The following is a 16,216-nucleotide window of genomic DNA, read 5'->3' on the forward strand; positions in this document are numbered from 1 at the left end:
AAAAATCGTCTCATATATCATACATAAAATTACGCAAATATTAAGTGGTTAAGATACTTTGAATAAAAATTACTACGATCCATCAGAAGCTATTAAACAAAATGTCATGAGGAAACTTTGCCTTCAGTGTACATCAAAACAATAATTTGTTATTTATCGTAATTCCTAGTTCTTTTAGAATAGTAAGTAATGGCTAATGAACGCACAAAGCAGACTTTATCAGAATTCATTTAATTGTATTTATTTTTTCATAACCAACACAATATATTTTATATTAAATTACAACTTCATATAAGTAACGTATACATTATATATCCAAAATATATTTGTCTTGAAACAAAGTAATCTTTTTAATAAGGATTAACAAGTTATACTTCTTTTCTTTAACAAGTTATACTAGTAACAACACCATCCCTATATCAACAATACCCCCATTCTTGTGCAAGTTAGCTTTAAATCACCTAAATATCTTCTTCTCCGCTTTCGTTTTTTCCACAAGTTGTAACCTGTAGCAAATATCGACGGAGAAAAATACTGCTTTCGTGATTTTCTAAATATTAAGTCGCTTAGAAAACATCTCCAGAAACACGAACAGCCTAACAGGTGTTTACTGCAAATGTTTCTCACCATAACCTCGTTGAAAATGTTCCAAAACCCGTTGCTTCAGCTGTGACTTATGAATTGGTGTACACGTTGTTCCAAATTTTAATGTAGAAACTTATGAAGGATCAACCAATGATCAGCCTTTCCAAGATTTGATGTAGAAGTTTATGAAAGAACAGTTGGAAAAGACGTTATGCAAGTTTTATTCTTTTTAAAACCAAACTTGAATAGCAGGCCAGATATACAAGAGTGCATGATCAGAACATTGTCGATTACATAAGGAACTTTTTGGTTGTGGATAGATGGATATTCTGAAGGAAAATGTATTACAAAAATTGTAGCCTTTACATTTATCCTTTGAGAATATTCTCATCTTCTATGTCCTTCCACTCAGGCAGCAACTCATCTATAGCCTGAAACAAAATATACTCAATAAGAAATTGTCCATAAATTGTAAACGAAGTCAAAACCAATCTTAAAGCTATAAACTCACACACACACACACACACACACACATATTTGGTCTAGGAATTAATTCGTGCGGGTGGACAAGAGATAGCGCAACGAACGGAGCGTCCCACAATTCCGTGTATCCACACATGTGTTGCAAACCCCTGTCATCGCGTATCGTTCGTAGTATAGGGCAGTGGATTAAAGCGTCAACAACACCAGTTTGTAGTTAAGTGAACATGGCGCAATTTGTGCCTGATAAAGTGTTTTTGCGGGGTGTCCTGCTGCATTACTTTAACATGCAGAAAAGTGCGACTGAAAGTCATCGTATTTTGGTGGAAGTGTATGGTGACCATGCTCTAGCTGAGCGAACGTGTCAGAAGTGGTTTGCACGGTTTAAAAGTGGTGATTTCGGCTTGGCAGACCAAGAGGGAGCTAGACAGCCAAAAAAATTTCAAGACGAAGAATTGACAGCTTTGCTCGAGCAGGATTCCTGTCAAACGCAGGAACAACTTGCAGCAGCATTAGGCGTTGATCAAACAACAGTCTCAAAACGCTTGAAAGCCATGGGAATGATTCAAAAGATGTCACATTGGGTTCCACATGAATTGAAAGACAGAGACGTTGAAAGACGAAAAACTATTTGCGAATTGCTGCTTCAACGACAGAGCAGAAAGGGGTTTCTGCATCGAATTATTACGGGTGATGAGAAGTGGATCCATTACGAGAACCCTAAACGAAAAAAGGCCTGGGTGAAACCAGGTGAACCAGGTCCATCACAACCAAAACGAGATATTCACTGTGCAAAGGTTATGCTGTGCATATGGTGGGATATGAAAGGTGTGGTGTACTATGAGCTGCTGCAACCGGGTGAAACTATGAATGGAGAACGTTATCGACGACAATTAATGTGTTTGAAGCAAGCTCTGGCCAGAACACGACCAGAATGGGAGAGCAGACATGATAAACTTATTGTTCAACATGATAACGCTCGCCCACATGTCGCAAAACCGGTCAAAACCTATTTAGAAAATGTCGGATGGGAAGTTTTACCCCACCCGTCGTATTCACCAGACGTTGCTCCTTCGGACTACTACTTGTTCGATTGCATGAACAACGATTTGATTGGACAGCGGTTTACTTCTTCAGAAGATATCGAAACATGGGTCTCTGACTGGATCGCTTCCAAGGATGAGGACTTCTTTCGCCACGGAATCCGTACATTGCCTGACAGATGGGCGAAAGTGGTGGCTAGCGATGGACAATATTTTTCTTAAGATATTTATGTATTTTGTGTTTGTACTACAGCTTCAATGTGTGCGTACCAACCGCACGAATTAATTCCTAGACCAAATATATATAATGTAGGGTGTCTCGAAAGTCCCCTGACATAGGGTAACACTGTTATTATCAGAGTTTTAACAAAACGTAAGAGGGAAAACTATCTCCAAATATGATATTTTCAGTCTACAGTGAAAAGATCTTTTAAATGGGACGAGCCGTTTGTTCTGTACACTCTTTATGCACCCAACGTTAAACGAAACTTCGACGTTGCCATTTACCTGGACCCACAACATAAGTGAATGATGTTACTGTCTTTTACTCTAACATGTCGACGGAAAGCCCCCCTTTCAAACAGTAAATTCATCCACTTATGTTGTAGGTCTAGGTTAATGCCAACGTTGCATTTTCGTTTAACATTGGGCGCATAAAGAGTGTACAGCCAAAACGGCTCGTCCAATTAAAAAAAAAAAAAAAATCCTTCACTTTAGAGTGAAAACATCATATTTGTAGATGGTTTTTACTCTTACATTTTGTTGTAACTCTGATAATAACAGTGTTACCCTATGTCAGGGGACTTTTGAGACACCATATATATATATATATATATATATATATATAAGTGTTAATGAACAGGTGACTCCTCATATGAAAGTAAGTGTGGTCGAAAGAGCATAGTTTCGGAGTTATAAGCTACCAAAAACGCGAAAAAATTAACTTCAAAGTTCCGCAGCTCCACTCCTATGGAGCATATTTCAATTGGATCCGAATATCTGTTTCAGAACCCTCCGGTACTTGTGCGACAATTTTTAGAGAAGCAGTTTGGGACTAGTTAAAATTTTATGAGTACTCCCAAACTGCCTGTCTAAAAATCGTTATGCATAACGTTGGAGTATTCTCCAACTGGAGAATTCTCAAAAATGGATATTTGGATAGGGCACATACTAATGGAGCTATGGACCTTTAAAGTTAATCTGGTCACTTCTTCGGCAGTCTTAACTCCGAAACTATGCACTTTTAACCGCAGATTTTTTTTTTGTAATTATAATGTGAGGAATCACTTGTTACAGTTTGTGGTCTAGTTCATTCACACGCTGTACAATATATATATATGGTGCGTCATTTATAAACTCCAATGATTACAACGGGAAGACCAAAAGACAGGAAGAGGAGCGAAACTTCGTAGGATGCAAGTAGGGGGAGGGGGACACATTAATCTGTATTAGGCATCAACATCCAGTGAACAGTGATGTCAACCCCATATAAAATTAGTTTTTTTTTTAAATAACACCACATTAGGTTATTACAAATTTAAAATCTGCATTTAAAGAGAAAACAAACAATGCCAAACTTATTGTTCAATGTTGCAAACCAACAATACTACAATATAGCAAACATGAAAAAGTAACAAAATTTGAAGGTTTTTACAATAGTAATAACGCAAATAAGGCAGACGGGGCAAGGCATATCGAATGTACCTTTTGGTAAAATACTACCATGAAGATTTGACGTATTTCGAAGAGATAGGAACAAAATTATAACAAACTGAAAATCTGACTTTTCAAAGGCTTTATTTTGGAAAGTTTAATATGTTACGATCACATTTAATTACGTACATTGCTTTCGAAAAACATTAAAACCATAATAATTTTATTGTTCTTTGATATCTCAAACCGTTCGAGATAATTTTCGAGAACATTTTGAAAAAGTTCAATTTTTAATTTGTTACAAATTTGTACGTATCAATATGTCAAGTATTGAGTGTACTGTTTGACACTAAGGTACATTCGATAAGCTTGCCTCGTATCATTTCTATTGTAGAAGCCTTCCAAGTTTTTTCTTCTTTCCATGAAAATGAAATCTTAAAAGTTTTACGTCCCACGTTTATGCCAGTTAGGCTAAAGGAGATGGTGATGATGAGAAATGAATGAAATGGTGGAATGAAGAAAGTGTGAGGAAACGGGAGAACCCCGAGAAAACCTATGAGTACGATGTTTGTCCACCACAAAGTCCACACGGCGGGAGGTGGGATCGAACCAGGGACCCTAAGCATCGGAGGTGAACGCTCTACCACTGAGCAACCGCGCCCCCTTTTTTCTTTTCATGTTTGGGAAACTAGGGTTGTTAGTTTCCACCACTGAACATCAATTGTGGTATTGTTTGTTTTCTCTTTAAGCGTAGATTTGGAATTTGTAATAAGATGGTATGCAATTTGCTTTCTGAAAAACCTAACTTTATGTTACACTAGCAAGACTGTTCTCCGGGTGTTGATGCTTAATATGTGTGTACCCTTATCTTCTAGTTGCTTTGTCACAGTTTCGCTTCTCTCACTCTTTTGGTTTTCCGTTTTAAGGTTGAATATTCTAAATGACTCACCGTATATATAAACTAGCAATTAAAAAAGTAACTGTGGAATTGTAATTAGTAATATTTTAGATTTGTTCTTGCTGTTATTTATAATTCGTGACAAACTACACAATTTATGAATAGTGTCTTATAATTTCTTAAATTACCTATTGATGGGATATATTGTATATACAAACAAGTAGTACTGCCACGTGTACACCACGTGAAGGAGTTTGGTTTGTATGCCATAATATTTTTTCTTTCAATATTACAATCGAAAATTATTGTAGATTTCTAACTCTCCTTTTCTTCGTATATATTAGAAACAGAAAATACTATTGAGACGCTAAATTTATTGCAGAAAACCGCAATACCGTTTGAATTCTATAGCGATCAACGATAAAACCGGAAGTGGTTGATCTTTGCAACTTCCGGTTTGAATACGGTTTCAAGATAAAAAATGGGTTCTTATTCTTGCAATACTAAATTGATTGTGTAAAGCTGCTTCTCGACATACCTAAGTGTTTGCTCTACGTAGATTAATATTAAAACCGGAAGTAGTAAATTTCCCCCACCTCCGGTTATAGTAAGGAAGTACAGTTAAGGATGCTATATTTTAGTTATTAAAATACTCGCCTCCTAGTGCTAATAACTTCACCGATATTTCGGAATCACTATCAGGATTCGTTCAACGGGGCTTTGTGGCTCGTTATTATGAATATAAAACCATTTTTTTAGAACAGTAAAATAAAAGCTTTTTCCAAGTTTTATATCAAATAAGGAGTGAATAATTGGTTTGTACACGCCAGTAATATAACTATGTACATTTATTGAAATAAAAATATTAACTCATTACTTAGACTATTTCTTATTGATAAAATTAGATGGTACCATTCCATCCTTATCCAAATTCCCTTTATCTGTGTTAAACCTAGAATTTTTTGTTCAGATTAAGCAGAGTTGAAATACATTCTCCCACTTCTTACTTTTCAAGGCCTGGAAACTAGCTAATTATACAAATTTGTAATTTCATATATGAAAGTAAATATTATTATTTTTACCTTTACGTGAAAAAAGGAGAATCTTTGTTGGCTTTCGTATTTTGTGGGTCTCCACGTTCCAGCTGTGTCTTTCTTCTTCGCAGTTGATGTTACTACAGGAAAATGTCTTCTCAATAAAGTAAAAAGGACTGTGCTTCTTGTATCTGGAAGAAAAGAATAAGCATTCAGCATCCCTTTCAAACTTAAAAAAATAAACTGTGAAACATTCATTATCGTTCTCTTTTAGTATAAGGCATCTCCTTGGCCACAAATCAAATTTACAGCCACTGTGTCACTATTTTAAACCATAAATTACTCGGTAGTATGTGTTACATGCTAATAAAAAATAGCGAAGACTTCCCACGAATAAACTTTATTTCCAAGGCATATTCACAAGTAGTAAGACACTGAAAATATATATTTTGAACATATGTCACCATGTTCGTCAAGGCAATTATTCCAGGGGTACAAAGCATGGTAACTACATAAAAAAAAAAACCTGGGTCAAGTCACTGAAGCAATGTCAGGATTGCCTGCTCCATTTCCAAGACAAAGCATGCTCTTCTGACCCTAAAAGACCCAGTTATTTTCCATTTTAAACTAGAACTATGACAGTTTAACACTGCTCAGCTAAAAAGGATTGACTCGTAACCTGTTTTGTAATCAATAATAAGTCAATGACCTATAAAACATGTCCTGAGGTCTTGTATTTACCTTCTTAGCAGTTGAGTTACCATGAGAAAAGTGCTACCTTGAACTACTGTAACTGAGCTTCTCCCGCTGAAAATACTACCTTGAGAAACTATGGTGGGAAATAGCAAACTCTATACCAAAAATGTACATACTTGCTAATCCACGCTATTAGATACATTCTAAATAAAAATTACACACTGCTCTTGGAATAATAAACATTTCTGACCAGTGTATATACACTTATTTATTAAAAACTAAATTAACTTAACGTTGTCTTCATCAAACACTAACTGAAAGAGATCTTCAGAGCATAGACATTTATATTATAGAAACTGTTACATTGTATTTTTGTTTTAATAAATAAGTGTATATACTCTGGTCAGAAGTGTTAATTATTCATTGAGTTCCAGAATCACGAAGGATAGAGATACTGCTCTTGATGGCGCAAAGTGTAGTTTTTTTTTTTATAATTATTTTGATATTTCAAAAGAAATGAAATCTGAGTTTTACGTTCCATGGAACTGCGTATAGGCTAAAGCAGACATCGATTATGGAAATGAATGAAGAGGAGGAATGAAGAAAGTGGAGGGAAATAGAATAACCCCGAGAAAACCTCTTCACACAGTTAGTCCATCACAATTTTCAATAGGCGCGTACTGGTATCGGAACAAGGGCCCCACGCACCACAGATGAACGCTTTAATACTGATCAACCGTAGTCCCTTTTTGATATTTTAAGAATGTCTTATAACAAAAAAGAAGAAAACAAGAAGAGCAGCAGCGACAGAAAGCTATTTACGAAGATACCAAAAAGGGTGGAAATAATTTCAAATAAAACTAAACTGATGTGACTTCCTTCAAGATAGACTGCAGCTTAGTATAAAGAGAAACAAACTTTGTCCTAGGCTTTTGAGTAGGAGATGAAGAAATCGAACCTTCTATCGATAAATAACATTAAATTCAAATAAGCCACAACAAAAGAAACAACTGAGCAATGGTGGTTCTCGAGGAAGTCACAATGTTAAAAATAAAAGTTTTATTGGTATAAACTAAGGAAGTTGATCGACATTTCAGTGTTAGCGTATTATACAAAGACTAGTAAGCCACCACTGGAGTTTTAAATCCCTCTTGCACTACTGTGATGATATGGATATCTAAAGATTAACGTGGAATATTTCAGTCACACCTCACAAATGCCGGAATGGAATCTTCTGTACAGCCAGTGAATATTCTATACTCTCTACACTTCGACTTACCCAAATGACGCAGCACAGAATATAATATTAATAACAGTAATTAACTATATTGTATCATACACACTGAAATAAATCAATTTGTATTCCTGCAATTCTGCTATTACAACAATATATTACATTTATTTGCTGAAAACGAAGCAAAGGCAAACACATTCTCCTTATGGGGAAAAATATCAACACTAACCTGAATTAAGATTTTCTCTTTTCAGTACTGTTGTTAAATATAGTGTCTCTGGCAAACTTCTAGGTTTCTTTACCAAAATTTCCTCCACTTTTGTGTTCAGGTTTGGCCACTTCTCTAAGAGACGTAATACTTTGTATTTATGTGTGAAATCAATCTCAATCTATCAGAAAAATGAAGGAGTAAATAAATATGTTTATTTCAAGAACCATTATTTTTCGTAGCAAAATATTTAAATTTCAGTTGGCTAGGTAACAAATAGGCTTCGAATAGTTATGCATTTTCCATGTTTCTTATGCAAATGCATATTTATCGTATTTTACGAGACACTGCATATTTTATAGCATCTGTTTTTCTTCTAATGCACATTCAATGGTATCTGCTGCAAAGAAGACCATAATTTGTAAGTGAACATGGAAATATAACTCATTTATCGATGATTTTTTTAACAAAATTGTCCCTGCTAGGACGGAAATTCTATTTTTGCACAGATTTTCTATCTTGTTGAGTGATCAGAAATCTGCTACGAAATGTCACTGACCAAATTCCTTGCAATGGAATCCAGTTGAAACAGGGGCCACCTTTATCTATTGATGATAACACTCCAGCAGTTTTGAAGAGACAAGTAAGCTAGTTATGTGTTATCTATGATTGCAGTTTGGCATATCAACAGAAAAGAGGACATATTTGCATGCATATTTTGAGGTTTTTAGTGCATGACTATCCGAAGCCTTGTAATAAAACATTTTGTATTATGTATTACTAATCTAACATTTTTCCACATCTTTTCTTTCAATATCCCTGTTCTGCGCCTAAACAGTTTTTAAAATATTATACAACCTTTTTAATTTTGCACTCTAATCACGCATAGAGCCGGATTTTATGAGGAAAACGGAAATGTTAGCTTTTTTGACTATTATATGTTTTCCTTATTCAAGTACGACCTTCATTTTCCTGTACTAAATTGTGAAACGAAAGAAGTACCTTTAGAACATACACTACTTTTTAATCCTAAGTACCTTTACAACATACACTACTTTTTAATCCTAAGTACCTTTAAAACATACACTACTTTCGAATCCTATTCCGTCTGCCGCTGGTTGTCTTTATTGGCTATTGAACCGGTATCTTAGTATACTAGAGCCGCTACGTCTCTGGCTCCGACAGTTCTGCACGTGGACAAAACAATGTTGCCAATTTGTCGTGGGTTTAACCGTATACAGGTACACTAAGAATAAACAGAAAAAGCAAGCGAATTTAATCGAAATGAATTGCTTAAGAAATGCTGAATTTTCATGGCTTTTTTAAACTTTCCGTGTAAGAAAACTATACAAAAGTAACTTTTTTTTTTTGCCTGGAGTAACCAAAACTGCAGAAGGAGAATTAAGTTCTTCGGAAAATTTTTAGTTTGTTATGTTCTAAACAGTGGATGTTCCCACACGCAAGACATCAGCAACTCTGTTCACCACACTGGTCACAGGAAGAAGAGGACCTCCATTATCGCGCTAGTTCTCGAAATATTCACGAAGTCTGCATATAAATTCTCGGTTTTGTCCTTTATACACTCCTATTTTCTTTGGCTTCGGTTCTGAAGAACTAACCATTGTCACCAATTAAATACAACAATATTCTTAAGAGCACACCCAAAACACCCAAAAAGGAAAGGAAACAACTCAAAGTTGCAATAATCGAATACAATCTCAAAGTACTTTTCACTCAACTATGCACAAACGAAAGGAATAAGACAGAGTGGCAACAACGTCTGCTTTCCGTGTCAACGCGGTGACAGCTCGGTCACTCATTGGGCCTTGTGTGTGTGTGTGGGGGGGGGTGTCAGTGTAGTATAAACCCTCGCTTTCTTTTTCGCATAGCTGTCAGAGCCAGGGATACAGCGGCTACAGTATAGTGGCCAGCATGTGCAAGTTGTGCAATATTCGTTGCCTAACCAATATCAAGTTCCTGAAAATCTTGTCATGTGTAGTACGGATTCAAGAAATTCAAACAGGCAGACAAAAAAGCATCATCTCCAATCAAGAAATACTGTATTATCAATTTCAGATACTCTATTAAATTCTAATATAAGTTTATTACTCAATGTTAGAGCCATTAACGGCCATGTACATAACGTTATTTTAACAGTAGTAGCATTCGAAAATGTAAAACTATGCAATATTAGGAGTTATACCGCTGAAAACTAGTTTACCGATTAAATTACACATGAAATGAAATCATTAAGCTTTACATCGCATGGTTATGGCAGTTAGGCTAAAGGACACTATGATGATGAGAAATGAATGGAATGATGGGAGGAAACGGGAGAACCATAAGAAAACCCACACATGGTGCTTCTCCACCACAAAGTTCACATGTTGCGAGTTGGGACCGAACCAGGGACTCAATGCACCAGAAGTGAACGCTCTACTACTGATCAACGGTAGCCCATTTGATATTTTAAGAATGTCCTTTAACAAGAAAGAAAAAAACAAGAAGAGTGACGAGAGAAAATTACGTACAAAGATACCACACAGGGTCGAAATAATTTCAAATAAAACTAAACTGATGTGTCCTTAGTATAAAGAGAAACAAACTTTTTCCCAGGCTTTTGAGTAGGAGGTAAAGAAATCGAACTTTCTATCGATAAATAACATTAAATTCAAATAAGCTACAATAAAAGAAACAATTGAGCATTGGTTGTTCTCGAGGGAAGTCAGAATATTAAAAATAAACGTTTCATTGGCATAAGCTAAGGAAGTTGATAGACAATTCATTGTTAATGTATTACACTAAGATTAGTATGGTACATTAAGTTTTCTTCTATTGGACGGTGGTGATAAAATGGCAATTCCTTCCGATGCTACTTCGCTCAAGAGCGGCCACTTGAGTTTTAAATTCCTCTTGTACATGTAAAAAATGAAAAGAAATCTTTAAGTCTAACGTCCGACGATTATGCCGGTTAGGCTAAAGGAGACGGTGATAATGAAAAATGAGCGGATAGGGTGGAATGAAGAAAGTGGGAGAACCCCGAGAAAACCCACGAGCACGGTGTGTCTACCACAAAGTCCACACGGCGCGAGCTGGGATCGAACCAGGGACCCCAAGCACCGGAGGTAAACGCTCTACCACTGAGCCACCGCGCCCCCTCTTGTACATGTAAATTCACGGTCCTCGTTTATTTGTATACCTACCATCGCTGACGCGCCTGCTCCCTACGGATGCACCCCTCCCTACTGCTCGGATAACCCTCTACCCTTCTGCCCTGAATCGGTTAAACAGAGGTCGTGCTTTTTAGTGGCCACCTAGCACAATTTGGTTCATCTTTTATTCACGGAAGTTTTTTTATGCCACATGTCCTACTATATTTATACTGAGCCTTCCTCAAGTCATCTGCATTCAGGGGTATAGGCAGAAATTTATCTTGGAGGGGCCCATTGCTTTTGAAGCGGGAGCAGCTACAATGTACAAAGCCAAAAAAAAAAGTGATACAGGTAGTGATTTGAAACCTGAAAAAACAGGAAAATTTGGTTTCCGTCCACAAAAATAAAAGACTGCTCATTTATTTATTTGCTTTTATCACCATAAATATTATGTACCAGTTAGTTTTAAAAATGAAATGAAATCTTTGAGTTTTACGTCCCACGGTTATGCCGATTAGGCTAAAGGAGACGGTGATAATGAGAGATGAGTGAAATGGTGGAATGAAGAAAGTGGGAGGAAACGGGAGAACCCCGAGAAAACCCACGAGCACGGTGTTTGTCCACCACAAAGTTCACTTGGCGGGGGCTGGGATCGAACCCGGGACCCCAAGCACCAGAGGTGAACGCTCTACCACTGAGCCACCGCGCCCCTCCCAGTTAGTTTTAATTATGCGTAACCAAGAACTACTGCCAGGACCAAACGTTATACCTTTGTGCATAACTATTTCAATTTAGGCTTTTTTACACAGAATCTATCTGCAGAAGACGGTAAGGTTCTAGAAAGCATGTTCCCCTATATGGATTAGTAGCTAGATTGATTCCTTTCTGTACACCAAAGTTTGATGTTTAATCCACATAGTATTGACGAACGAGCGTTAGCGTGTGAAGGCGGGTTAGATCCCCGCTGGGCCACGTTCTTTTGTCTTTATTACAGCTAAATGAGAACGAGGACCTGTGTTCTAGAATCTTGCCCATAAACTGATTTTTTTTTTTTAATTTCACTTAATTTCCTGACAAAAATATTTATTCATTATTCGTGACTAAAATAAAAACACCCTAATTATTTTACTGACAGTTATATCTCGCTTCCTGTTTTACATCAAGTTGCGCAAAAAAAAAAAAAAAAAAAAGCGAATGAGATCCGAACTGAGAAACGGAATAAAAACATCGTTTTTCACTAAATTTTCCAGTTGATAAAAATGTATTCTAAACCACTAGTTACAGCATATAAAAAATATAATGTACTTACAAATCAGTTTAGCACCATTATTTAATGGTAGTATTTACAGTAGCTTTTTAAAACGGTGGTGTTTTTCCATCAGTAAGAATTGGTAAATAATTTTCCGTAAATTATTAATTACATGTAAACTTTGTTATTTTTAAATGACTGAAACGAATAATCTAATGGCAATGTTTTAAAAGTTTGGTATTTGGGTGCTCAGGAAATCATCTGGGGGGGCTGGCCCCGATGGAACTCCTATGACTACACCCTTGCTGCATGCACTATCTAGTAAGCTCCTCATTTAGTGCATGCTATGTTAAAAGAAATACAAAACTTTATTCTGACCTGAAAATGTAAGAAATGTGTCAAAATTTGGTAGAACCGTCTGCTCAAGTAATGCTGAGTATCAAGTTTTCTCCTATTAGACACTAGTAATAAAATGGTAATCCTTTCCGGTGTGAGTTACTTCAAGAACCGCCACTGGAGCTTTATTCCCTCCTGCACTCTGGTGATGAGACGGGGTCCTGAAGATTAACGTGGAATCATTGTTCGTAGTTTCAGTGAAATTTTCCTAATCTAGGAAAACTTCAAAAGTAAATTTAGCGAAAAGGGAAATTTTATGATAAAACGTCAAAATCTAGGGAAATTCTCGCACTGACTTATTAAACAATATAAATGTTTAGTTGTTGACTTGAGTTTATCGTCCCTTTGCGTAGCGAGGCTATATGAGACGGGACCTACTGATTAACGGGGGAGGTTCTAGATTACTGGTCCCCCATGTAGGTTAGTAGCTGGGTTGGTTTCTTTCTCTACTAAAGTTTATACATTTAATCCACACAGTATTGCCGAGCGAGCGTTAGCGAGTGAAGGCGGGTTAGAGCCCCGCAGGACACGTTGTTTTCTGTCTGTATTATTGCTCAATGGGAAGGGGGACCAGTAATCTAGAACGTTGCTGATTAACGTGGAATCCGAACCACATGAGCTCCCGCCGGGAATCGAGCCCGGGTCTCCCACGCCAAAGGCACGTAGGAAAACAGTTTAGCCAAGAAGGAGCTCAATATAAATGTTCCATTTTATCTTTGTTCTTCAGAAATAAACAAATGCAATAGCCAGAGTTTAGTGTGTATTCAAAGTAGCATAATTTGCGTCAATTGTTGACTGGATGTTTTTTTCTTTTTTGTTTCAAAATGTTAGAAACGAAAAGGAAATGAATAAAATAAATGTAGTTCATACTTCCTTCAATATATTGTCTAACTAAATTAATCTTTCAACATACCGTGCATCATAGGAATTAAACACTCAACAAACTAGGGAAAGAGCTCTTCGTGGCTAACGGTTAGCGTATTCGCCCTTGGCGTGGGAGACCTGGGATCGATTTCCGGCGCATGCTGATGTGGTTCCGATTCCATGTTAATGAGTAGGTCCACGTCTCATATAACCTCGCTGCTAAATGGGACGTTAAACTCAAAATCAACTCAATCAACAAACTAGGGAAAATTTGACACGAAAAGGGAAAATTCTGTTTCAGTCGAGGGAAATCTTCTTAAGAGAACCTACGAACACTGTGTGGAATACGAACTATGTGAGCTCCAATCTGAGTTACCCACAAAAAGAAAGTTACATACGCTAAACACACACCCACGAAGGAACATTTTGAGTTCCTTGGGGCATTACTCGAGCAGACAGTTCTACCAAATTTTCACACATTTCTTACATTTTCAGGTCAGGTTAGAGATTCGTGTTTCTTTTAGTAGAGAATGCACTAAATGAGTAGCTCCATTACTACTTGCAGACTCACTTTACGGTGTATGACTGTAAATAGTGTGGATGTATCGCATAAAAACTAAAGTGCATAAACCATGAACCAAATTGTGCCAGGTGCTCACTAAAAACCAAGAATGTTATCTAACCGAGTCAGAGCAGGAGCACAGCAGCAGCCCCAACGGTAGCGAAGGGTGCGTAAGCGAATGGGGTATACGCATACACGAAGGTAGTAGAAGAGCACACTTACACATACAAAACTTACACTATCACTCAAAATTCAACTCAATACACTGCACACTAATAGTAATTACTTCTATTCACACTCTCATTTCTTCATGAAATATATTTCACACTGTATTTTACATATGAATTTTCTATTTGGTATAGGGCTAACCCGTTTGCTCGAGCAATCCTTTCCCTCGGGCTATATAGCTAGAATAACCCGGATTCTACGTAGAGTCGCTCGAACGTGAGATTCTCAGCTCGAATCTGTAGTGTTCCCGTACCCGTCTCACAGCAACATTTAGGCAAGAGCCCAGATATCTACATTTAGTTATAATAATAGAAGATAACATGCCCTGAAAAGTTTTAACCTGCCTTCACTCGCTATCGCTCGCTCAGCAATACCATGTGAATTGAGTATTGATAAAGGTAACTCTTTACTTTGGGCAAGACAGTGATATACTGGCAGTACATATTATTGCCAAGCGAGCGTCAGCGAATGAAGGCGTGTTAGAGCCCCGCAGGGCACGTTGTTTTACGTCTTTCCTTCTTGGAAACTGTAATTATAATTGCGGGAACCGGTTCAGATTCATTGCTTATTGTCACTGCCTTGCCCAAAGTAAAGACTTGCCCTGATAAAGAAAGGAACCAAACTGGACACTAACCTGCCATGGGGATGAGCATTCTATAATCTTCCCCAATATTTATTCTGTGAAATTTACTTTGTGTCGTATAATGAGTTGCTATAGTAACATTTTCCAACTTTTATCTCCTAATATGCAATTACTCAAAAGCCCAACCCTCACCACAAATTTTCCTGTCAGTTAACTCTAAATGCGTCCGTGAACCTTTATTCCATTATGTAACTTAGGCAGATGTTGAGGCTGCAAATGGTAACAACCTATGCCTGCTCCGTTCATTATAGGGTGCACAATACAGCTTCCCCACTAAGAAACACTTTCTAAAGCACTAAGAGTGTACCTGGCACTCTAAGTATGTTCCCCTAAAACAGGAGAGTACGACAAGCTGTACTTTAATATGTTCAGTTTTAGAAATTGAATTACTCCATTACATAAAACTCTATCATAATTTTGTTTAAGTTCTAAAATATTAAACCTACCTTTAAATAAATGTATCATATCTTCGAGTTCCTATTTCGCAGGAAATTAGCTCTGGAACAAAGCAAATTTAAATAGTCGAAAAGAAAAATAAACTATGTTCATAAACAGTTATACGAAAAAATAAATACAAATGGCGGACGAAGTTTATGATGATTCTAATGTCATTGTGCGCATGCGTAAACATGGAATAGCTGAAACAACTATACTTTTCTTTTAATGGAACTATAAAGATGATCCTTATGACAATAAAATCGTTAACTATATAGCCTAATATTTTTCATACAGCACATATGAAATTTCTCGTATCATTCTGGTAACATAGCAAATAAGATTAATATTTTTTATGTCACCACAATTATATTTCCAACGACAATGCCAATTTTAACTATATTTTTATGGTTCTCAAAACCTTACTCGTTTTTAGAGTGTGCATACCCACTTAGTGGCTTGATTATTCAAATAGTAATACACTGAAACAAAAAATGAAATGAAATCTTTGAGTTTTACGTCCCACGATTATGCCGGTGAGGCTAAAGGAGACGGTGATGATGAGTAATGAATGAAATGGTGGAATGAATAAAGTGGGAGGATACGGGAGAACCCCGAGAAAACCCACGCACACGGTGGTTGTCCACCACAAAGTTCACTTGGTGGGGGCTGGAATCGAACCCGGGACCCCAAGCACTACACTGAAACAAGTTTCAATGCTTAAATTCATAATTTCTTTGCTTTTGTCTTTAAAATAAATTTATATTTAATTTGTTCATAGAATTACATTGTGATTTTTCTTAAACATAATATTGTGTCATTTTCTTTTTCAACAGTACCTTTGTGGAAGCTTCCT

At 36.8% G+C, this 16,216-nt stretch overlaps 1 long non-coding RNA gene across 2 annotated transcripts; it reads right to left on the minus strand.

Moving 5' to 3' along the window:
- Positions 1-790: 790 nt before the first annotated feature.
- On the minus strand, positions 791-15,589 carry LOC145674779 (uncharacterized). 2 transcript variants are annotated; one of them, XR_014129026.1, is made up of 4 exons: positions 15,372-15,589; positions 7,853-8,012; positions 5,742-5,884; positions 791-1,016 (listed from the first exon to the last, which is right to left on the minus strand). It is a non-coding gene; the product is annotated as an uncharacterized LOC145674779 (long non-coding RNA). The 2 variants fall into 2 exon arrangements; XR_014129025.1 differs by lacking the exon at positions 7,853-8,012 and having other exon boundaries at positions 15,372-15,565.
- Positions 15,590-16,216: the final 627 nt, after the last annotated feature.

The sequence above is a fragment of the Thermobia domestica genome, chromosome 18, assembly GCF_964235325.1.
Source record: "Thermobia domestica chromosome 18, izTheDome1.hap1.1, whole genome shotgun sequence".
Classification (NCBI taxonomy): Eukaryota; Metazoa; Arthropoda; class Insecta; order Zygentoma; family Lepismatidae; genus Thermobia; species Thermobia domestica.